Consider the following 9,995-nt stretch of genomic DNA (forward strand, 5'->3'; position numbering starts at 1 on the left):
CACTGTAAAAAATAAAGGTGTCCATAGACATGTTTACACCTGGTACCTCTTAATACATGTCCATCATGTAAAACCATACGACAGGTTTGGTTCCACCTGTTGCCTAACATGTTTCTGCCCGTCATGTAATCTCGAAAACACGTCTGACCTGAGACTTCAATTGACCTTTCACCTTGGACCGACTGGCACAAAATCTGTAGCCAGGATATGAATTAAAACAAGCAATTCAGTGTTGGATCAAATGATGGTATATTGAGAACAATTGCATCAAAACAAGAAAAATTCTGAAATGGCGAGAGTTTCGGATAATACGTAATGAAATAAGAATTACTATAACGGCTAAAAATATTGACATGTCATGGCGCAATTAATTTACTACTTACAGCCACAGTGTAAGTCGAAGAGTACCGAACGTTAAGAAGTTTTGGAACTTATGCAATGAAAGAAGAGTTATATACAACAATGGCTAAAAATATTGGCCCGTCATCAATGAATTAATTTACTACAAAAAGCCACAGTGTAAGCCGCAGAGTGCCTAACGTTAAGAAGTTTTGAAACTTATGCAATGAATGAAGAATTATTACAACAACGGCTAAAAACATTGGCCCGTCATCAATGAATTAATTTACTACAAAAAGCCACAGTGTAAGCCGCCTTGTACCTAATGTTTTGAAGTTTGTGACATATGTAATGAAACCAGAATTATAATAACGGCTAACATCATTGACCCATCCTCAATAAATTAATCAAATTAAATTACAATGAACAGCCACAGTCAGCCACACCTAACGTTAGAAAGTTTCGAAACGTATGTAATGAAACAAGAATTAATATACCGGCTTGAAACATTGACCGGTCCTCGATTAATCAAGTTATTACAAATTGTCACAGTGAAAGGCGCCGAGTACCTAATGCAATGACACAAGAATTATAACGGCTAAAAATGTTGACCTGTCCTTGGTGAATTATTCAAATTAATTTACTACGAACAGCCAAAGTCTACCTAACGTTACAAAGTTTCGAGACAGCCGCAGTGTACTTAACGTTCCGAAGTTTCGAAGGAGAGTTCGTGACGACGGACCATCAATTAGAGGCTGATGGAGCGAACTTGATGTTGAACAGCCAGTATATTGCCAGTATTATGGCCATAGCATGATGGAAGATTCTGACCCCTTTGATAACTTTGCCATAGAAGAGAACTTTCCATTCATTCAGGATCGTATTGTACTTGATCGTCGGATATAATTCTTTGGCTCCTGATAAATAAAAATGATATTAGCTTAGTACTATCGATGTGGTCTGAGATTAAGAATTGAGTTGAGTATGAGGCCTAATAATAGGGTTACCATGCGTCCTCTTTCAATAGGATTTGTCCTCTTTCTTGACTTTTTTAAAAGTGTCCTCGGAGGACGCCTTTTTGTCCTCTTTTTTGAGATTTTGTCCTCTTTTTTGAAAATTTAGGTCACATTTGGAGCGAAATGCGAGTGATATGCCGTAAATTAGCACAGAAGTGACTCTATGGCGGGTATTTCGGAGTGAAAAACGGTGATTGGAGCTCTGAGCGAAAAGTTAACCTTTTTAAAAATTTTCCAGTCAGCCGGTCACAAAGTGGGCAAAATTCACCGATTTTTGAGAATTCTTCTCCGGTTTTGCAAGTCTCAAATTTCTGAAAAAGTGTCCTCTTTTTAGATTTCCAAAATATGGTAAGCCTACCTAATAAGTCATTACCGCGCGAGTCAGGGTCATGCAAAGAGGTAAGAAAACGATCGTACGTGATGGTGCTTTCAAGGGTATCGAGCGAGCATAATGGTACCCAGAGTGGAATGATTTTAGCATCAGTCGTAACACTGCAACTTTTTAAGTGAAATAGGAGGGGCCAATATTGGTTTCACATCATCTTCTTTGATTGGACGCCATAGACTAGTGACAATTTCACCATGGTGTCCTACAGTAGCATGGACATGGGAAAATCTCGTTACTCACTGATATTGGATTACATCATTCTTTCGATTTACAGTGACCTGTCGAGATACCAATTTTTATCAAATACAGTGTTAATACAGCAATACAGTGTTATTAGTGCCATAAATTGCCTTTTTTGTATGATGTGAATGATGTAGCCTGATGGCAGTTAGCCATGCGATTTGCTTGTGTCCACAACCCAGTGACATAATGCTTTCACATACACCAAACAACTTACTTTGTCAACAAACAGGAAGCTGCCATAGTTGTCATTGAAGAATTGAAGATCGTTGGGATCCCGACCATCCACCCCAGTTTTTGACGACCTGAACGAGAAGTGTCAGAAATCAACTCAATGTATGTTTTGATGCGACTGCGACGTCGTAAAGTAAATCAGCGACTTTGAAACCTTGCGCGGGCCCCTCTAATGGTGATAAAGATTTTCAGTCATCTGACAGGAGGTAACACGGTTGGGCAAGGGTGAAAACATGACATATATTACTACGCAGCAAATTCGATGACAATTATGTTACGACAAGCAAGTGTGCAGTCATGTCCTGCAAGGAGTTGCAGGTCGTCTTTGTATACCTCTGGGCTCATTTGACAAGGAATATTCCAAGCTTGGACATAAAAATATCAAGGTTGCGGCGAGGCTGCGTACATCGCGTTGTGCAAAGGTTTCCCCGCTGACAGTATTTCTGCGAGTACTAATAAATATTATAATCAATTTCTAGAATCGCCTTGCAGGCCGAGGGTTGGTCGCCTTTATATCTAAGGAAGAAATGTCTACGTTTGGAAGTATGTGCGATTAAAAAATTCAAGAAAACTACAATCTGCCCAAAAAGAACAATGTATGTTAATTTAAAAAGTATCTTTAGGTCACTGACGAGTTTTATACATTTTGAAAACTGACTTCACTTTTTGCTAAGCCATGGTAATAATTAGGGCCATTCAAAGCCATATTTCGTTCTATGCATCAGCAAGTCGTGAAATCAATTTCAACACAAAACCGTATCCCTTTGAGCTATATTAAAGCTATGAAGTCACATTTTCCTGATTAGGTCATAAAGCTCAAAATTTACATTAAGAAGCGATTGGACAAAAACGAGGTTTAACAAATAATGGAGCTGCAAATACAAGACATTTCACCAGCGCTTTATGCACCCCTGCAGAAGTGGCAACCCACATCAGCGTTTGTGGAGCTCTCACTTTCCTTACCAAAGTCATTTTACGTCCGAATCGTAACTTCAAAGACTTTAACATTTCACACTGCTACTGTACTGCAACAGTGATTTAGAATAAAAAATGGACGTGTATAACTGTTGTTGCATAGGTTTTACTCTTTAGTTCCGTCAGTGCCGATATTTGCATGTAAAACTACACCATTTTCACATAAATTCATATTTTCCAAAAAATAAAGTCATATTATTGATTTTCTAAGGTCATATAAAAATGGCCCTAGTTATAATATATATGTAATTTGTTGTGTCATGAAAAATGATTGCGCATGCCACAAATGCCGAGGGATTGTGCCGTCAGTGACTTGATCATAACACTGCTTTATACCTACGGTACCCAATGCGCATCGATCAAGATCGGGTAAATCTCCAGCAGACTGTGTTGACATCCCATTCAGAATGGCCTCGCGACGCGATTCGAATGTTCTTTTCATCCTATCCAGAATCGTTTCCTTGTGAGGTATTCTCCACTTGCCTCTTATTGCGTTTTGACGTATCTCGATGCTGCGCTCGTCGTCTGTGGAGAGTATACATGTTGACTCTGTAGGACAAAATAGATCCTAATCAAAACATGACCGGTTATCGGTGCAAGGTGCTACTTCTTGCCAATGTTCCTTCTAAGCTGCTCGCATGCGCACAGACACGAGAAAAATTAGACGTAACATTGTCTGTTGGCGTTATCAGTATCATATCAAAATATTCATATTGAGGATATCTAGATCAAGAAAGCAAGATACTAAAATGCTCACATTGTATGTTGTGACTCGAGAATTCTTGCAGCGTTGACTAGATTTTTCCACAAGCTGCTGAGATTTCCGTTTGCCGCAGCGTCCATGCTTCTGCTATTCCAAGTTTAAGATGAGAACTTCTTTTTCATGGTGTCTTCTCCATTCCCTCAACTTGTTGCAGAGCTTGTCTTTCCATGATCCCTGCAATGTGGCATAGTTGAAGTAAGGTTCGGATTAAGTTTGTACAAACTTCTGAGATGTGTGTCACCAACATTGAAAAATTGGAATGTAATGCCGCCCCTGCTGTATGATATTACACATTGATAATAATCGTCAATAATTGGTGCATGCATTGCATACGTTGTAGGACTAGCATATTGCATGAACGTGGTAAGGGGATGTCATTATCAGTGACTTGATCCCAACACTGCTTTATACCTGCCCAATGCGCATCGATCAACATCGGCTAAATCTCGAACAGACTTTGTGTTGATATCCCATTCAAAATGGCCTCATGACACGATTCAAATGTTCTTTTCATCCTAACCTGAATCTTTTCTTGTCACGTAGTCTTTTCGCCCACTTGACACTTATTGCTTTCTGCTGTACCTCGATGCTGCGCTCGTCTTCTGGAGAATATACCGATGCAGGTTGACTCTGTAATAAATATCTTCATTAAAGCCCAGCGAATTATCAGCTTGCTGGTAATAGCGAGTCAATTTATTGCAGAAAGAGCAAAAGTTTTTTTAGGCCTAACTATTTCGTAAGAACAGACAGTTCCAACCAGAAATGAAGATAAGCAGTAGCCTAAAATTCTAAGGTAATGGGGGAAAACAGGCAATTTACATATACGAGATCACAATTTCATCAAAATTAAGATTTATAGGGTTAAAAATGTCAAAATTGTCAGAATGTCCGATTTTATCGGTCAAAATCTTCGGTTTTTAGATAAAAATAAAATCACCCTAGGAGAACATCACATATTCGTTGAAGAAGTTCATATCAACATATTCCAACATATTCTATTCGGGAAACAAAAAAGTACTAACCTATGGTAGATTAGTAATCTATATAGACCAGGAATGGCCAACCTTTTCGGCTGAAGGGCCACATGCAATTGACGAGCGAGTTCGCGGTCCACTAGCCACGCCAAGCGAATAAAATTTTCGAAATTTATAAATAAACAAGGTCAATAATATTATTACTCGAGTATTGCGGGTCTATTGTATACCGCCCGCTAGACTCAGTTTGCAAGGACACGACTATTTGGCGTCTGGCCACATCGATATCGCCATTTCACCATTGATGATCTTTATGCGAGCGCAAACGCGAAAAGACTTTCTCCCGTAATTGCGAATACAGTTAGACTCAATCGGATAAAATAGGCGTTTTTTTCGTTTTCAGTAGGGGGTAGGCTAGCAAGCAAGAAATCGTGCGAAAATTAAACACGCAAAGCGTGAAGAAAAATTTCGCTGCTATTTTACTTTATTATAATGTACGACGACTTACTGAAAAGGTGACTGGACCCTGGATCTGCCAATGCGTCGGAACTGATATTTTAGTCATCAACATCCCAAGTGTCGCAGCCAGAATTGTAATTTTTTGTTGGCATTGCAAGTTCACAATCTGAGCAATTCATTTTCGATAATATAATAGGAAATTAGCTCACGGGTCACGCAAAACCCTCTCGCTGGCCATATTTGGCCCACGGGTTGGCCACCCCTGATATAGACAGGCCAATGCGATAATTTCAGAGCCGGAGCAGCAGCTAGAGCAGGAGCAGTTTAAATTTGCGGCTGCTCTAAAGCCCTGCATAACACGGCGTGATTTTGGCTAAAAATCTATATTCGTTTCTATTACAGATATCGAACAAGACAAGATAATTTTAGTACAGTATGATTACCATGATCATCGCTTTACGACGATAATTCTGTTGACATGCATAGAATATAATTACTCACTTTCATCGTCAAACCAGTCATATTGTCCCATATCTTTGGCAGACAATTCATAAAAATCGCCGTTCAATTCAAGCGACTTGTCGTAATATTCCGTAGTGAATTTTCTGTCCAAGACGGTACTACGAGCTGCACATCTCACAACATCATAAATCTCAGATAGGTGATCAACTGTGATCACCTTTCTAATATTACCATGGATGATCAGCATTTTCATATTTAATAGCACAAGAGTAATAAATCGCTAACCAGTCTGATGAATCTGAAAAATAGAACGTCATGTTCAAAATTACGCAATTTTAATTACCGGTACTTTTCTCTATCGGCATATAGTTCACTATTAAACTTTGAAACATATTCTATGATGCAGTCTAATGTAGCCATCTCACCATCAATGTTCCCTCTAAGCTGCGCACATGCACAAATGCGCAGTGCTAACACGGTCTCTGCGCACAAAAAATCCGATATGATGACCTTTTTTTAGTCTTTACGCAGTGTTGTCCAAGGGTCTGCGCAGTGAGTTCGTGAGTGTGCGCAGACTCGTCAAAAATTAGAGGGAACATTGCTCACCATACTGTTATTTATCAATACAGTATACCGGTAAATTAGAGAGTCTCTGGTAAAATATTTCACCAGGTTGTAAAACACAAAGGAAACCGGTTTCCGTCATAGCCTCACAGGAATAACAGTGTAAATATCGCCCAAAGCCTGACTAGAGGATACCACAAATGTGACAGTGCCCGTCAAAATCTTCATAGAAAAATATTGTACCATCTTGATCCTGATTGACAACATGAATTCTTTTTTGCCGTATTTGTCACATAATTTTACAGAGCAAACTTGTCCCTCCATATCTTGCATTTGACAAAATGCAACATATTGGCATGGTATACACATCTTCCTAATATATCAACCGGCTCAACTTTCTTAGGTTCATTATTTACATAGTTAAGCTAAGACATTCCCCAACATGATATACTGTAATCGACTGGTTACCGTATGCACTCTGAAGCTATATATGGTAAGTGCTAAACGATATGCTGCCTCCACACGCCACACGTTACCGTACTGCAGTTAAATGCAGCACACCAACTATGCACACCCCGTAGGCGCGCATATGAATCGGAAACACTTTCCCCGATGAAAACTGATGTGAAATGCATGCTCTACTAACTGGACAAATACGATCAATAACCGTCAGCCGGTAATAAACTCTACACTCAGTTCGCCAACTTTTCTGGCCGCGTAGTGATCGCCGATGGAAGTGGCTTCCCGGCACTGAAAGTTTTTCAAACCAATCGTAACGCATACGGCAATCACGTGAGCAGTGAAGTAGAACTTCCGTTTTTTTAACCAATCACGTCGGATCGTGAAATAGTGTGAGTGGTGAACTGAAATTTTACCGTCGTTCTGCAACCAATCACGACGGATACTGAAATCGAGGACCGTGAACTAAAATTTCCTGTTTTCCAACCACGGATTCGGAAATCGTGTGAGCTGTGAACTGAAATTATACCTCAGTATTTCAACCAATCAAGACCAATACTCAAATGTCTTTTTTTATAGATAACCAACCTACGCATAGATTCGCACCACCCATCATCACCCTTGCTCGCCGTGAGGAATTGACTACTGAAGTGCTCAGCAATCTGAACGCAGCATGATCGGTTATCAATAGCTGAAGACCCGAACCCTCAAAAGATGATCTTATTTGAAAGCTACCGTCACGCTGATTCTGAAAATAATACATTAAAATTTCATTAGGACAATGGAACTAACCCGAATTAGCCTTCAAAATCTGAAAATCGGCATCGTGCAGCGATGCAGCACAATCACCATAACAACGGCCTTTGCGTTGTTGCGATTGTTCAGAACAATGCCGATTTGCAGACTTTTGGGGTGCATTTCGAGGGGGTTCCATTGCCCCGATAAGATTTTAATGTATATTTTCGGAGTCAATGCGACAGTAGCTTATAAACAAGCTCAACTTTTTTTAATTTGAGTGCTCGGATCGTCAGCGATAGGATTAGCAATTATCTTGCGTTCCAATTGGTGCAATACAATTCGAATCTGGTCCCACTGTATCAATATTGCGCAGAATCCGCGTCCCTGAAACTATTTCCGTGTCCGCCTGGTGCTCATCATAGTTATCTTTGGTTTTTATATATTCAACCAATATATTTGGTAGTTGCATGGTCTTAACATAGAATGTAAAAAACATGTTGCGTTTCAGTTTTGAACTTGATTAATGGGAAAACACGTCGCGTTTTCGGTTTTAAACGTGTTTATTTCAAAAACACGTCGGCGTTTTCCGTCGTTTAACGTGTTATTGGAAAAAACATGCAAAAAACACGTTGAATACACGGTTTATTTTTTACAGTGTGGTTGGCCACGTTTGGTCCCGAGTTTTCACTATACATCCATCCATACATCCTCGAAAAATGACACGAGGTAATATCAGGTAACGACATAATTTGAACCGCGTAGCAACGTAATGTGAACCGGTGACTCGAATCGCGATGCCAATTCTGAGTAAAATTCTGAGTAATGAGTTGTTAAGTTTACGGTAACCTCAGCCATATACAAATGCCTATACGGCAATTCATAAAGACACGACGCCGTATGGGTTCGAATATCTGCAACGGCAGTGAAACATGTTCGGTGTGGGCGGAATGTTTTCGTGGGATTGCCCGATGCCACGGTGACATTGCTACATTACAGATTCAATCACTTGATAAACTAAATTAGAATTTTACGCGAACCACTTAACTTTCCCCTATCGTGTTCAAACATGAACGATAGTAAGTCAGATTTATTTATTTTGTGATGATAACGTCTTGAAGAAATCAAAACCGTTATAGCTTTGCGTGGGTAGCGAGCGCTACATCTATTGCGATATTATTATCTCAACACCTTGCCACAAATACAAGTATTCAAATGAGCATTTACGGACCAGATCCCAACTTCAGCCACGCCCAGTCGTAGCTAACAATTCGTCGTCGAGTTAGAGTAGCACCATGAAGATTAACTATATTCTTCGCAACGTTACTCGGAGTCACAAAAACAAAAATTAATCACAATACGCATATTACTAGGGTTGCATTTAAAACAAAATCGATTTAAAACAAACATATTTAGAATAAGGCCCTTGTTTAAAACATGTTTTTTTAAAGCTATGACGTCACGAATATTTAATGCAGACGTCATAGTGGATTAGCCTTGACAATTGAAGATATAGGGTAAAGATAGCTCCTTTGACGAAACATCTGTACTGCTGCTGTTGAACCGACTATTTTGAGGGTTCTAACCATCCCATATTGATATACGTCGACCATATCGGGTGATAATTGTCCACAGGTTCATACAACATTGTTTTGGAAAGTATTTATGGCATAATTTTACAACAACAAAAAACACAATATTTCAAGGCCCTTTCTTAAAACACTGTTTAAAACATGTTTCCAACATAGTGTTTTAAAACACCGTTTGTTTTAAATGCCACCCTAGCTACGACGCATTGGATTGTAGATTGGTGATGTCAAGCAGGTGCGGTAGTTTCGTACGATCGGTAATTCTGTCTTTTACGCGCCGTCTCATCAATCACATATCATCATTATTATGCACGAAGATTGAACATTCTACGAATATATACGCTTGTTGTGTTATGATTCGTCACGAAATATTAGCAGCGTTATAATCGGGCTCATTTTCATATACATAGACTGTTTGAAGGGAATATCCTACAATACATATATAGTTGCAGAAGGTTTGACAATGCTAGTGCTGTCGTTTCACCATGTCTGAGTACGGGAATTGTTTGTAACATGGAACTTTTACTCTTCCAAGCATACTAATATAGGTCTCTCGACTTGCACTTAATCATTACCTGATTTCATTTACACAATACATATAGATCCACTTCTTGCACACTGCACGTGCACAGCCTTTGAAATATGTATGTATATTTTATAGTCTTTGCCTCAGTTTTCGACTATTCTCTGTGTCACAGTTATTGAACGAAATTGCAGATATTATGGGTTGTATAGTCGAGGATACACATTTTCCACGGGCACTTGAGAAATAGATATCTGGGACAGTTGTCGCATGTT

General features: G+C 39.3%; 1 long non-coding RNA gene across 3 annotated transcripts; it reads right to left on the reverse strand.

The window, feature by feature from the left end:
- On the reverse strand, nt 1–6,453 carry LOC145457334 (uncharacterized). 3 transcript variants are annotated; one of them, XR_013920848.1, is made up of 5 exons: nt 4,367–6,453; nt 3,950–4,129; nt 3,529–3,741; nt 2,201–2,288; nt 1–1,256 (listed from the first exon to the last, which is right to left on the reverse strand). It is a non-coding gene; the product is annotated as an uncharacterized LOC145457334 (long non-coding RNA). The 3 variants fall into 3 exon arrangements; XR_013920847.1 differs by having other exon boundaries at nt 3,529–3,717; nt 4,476–5,247; XR_013920846.1 differs by having other exon boundaries at nt 4,476–5,246.
- Between the last annotated feature and the right edge of the window lie 3,542 nt (nt 6,454–9,995).

This window comes from Botryllus schlosseri, chromosome 15 (genome assembly GCF_051294905.1).
Source record: "Botryllus schlosseri isolate E-star chromosome 15, Bs_hap1, whole genome shotgun sequence".
Taxonomy (NCBI): domain Eukaryota; kingdom Metazoa; phylum Chordata; class Ascidiacea; order Stolidobranchia; family Styelidae; genus Botryllus; species Botryllus schlosseri.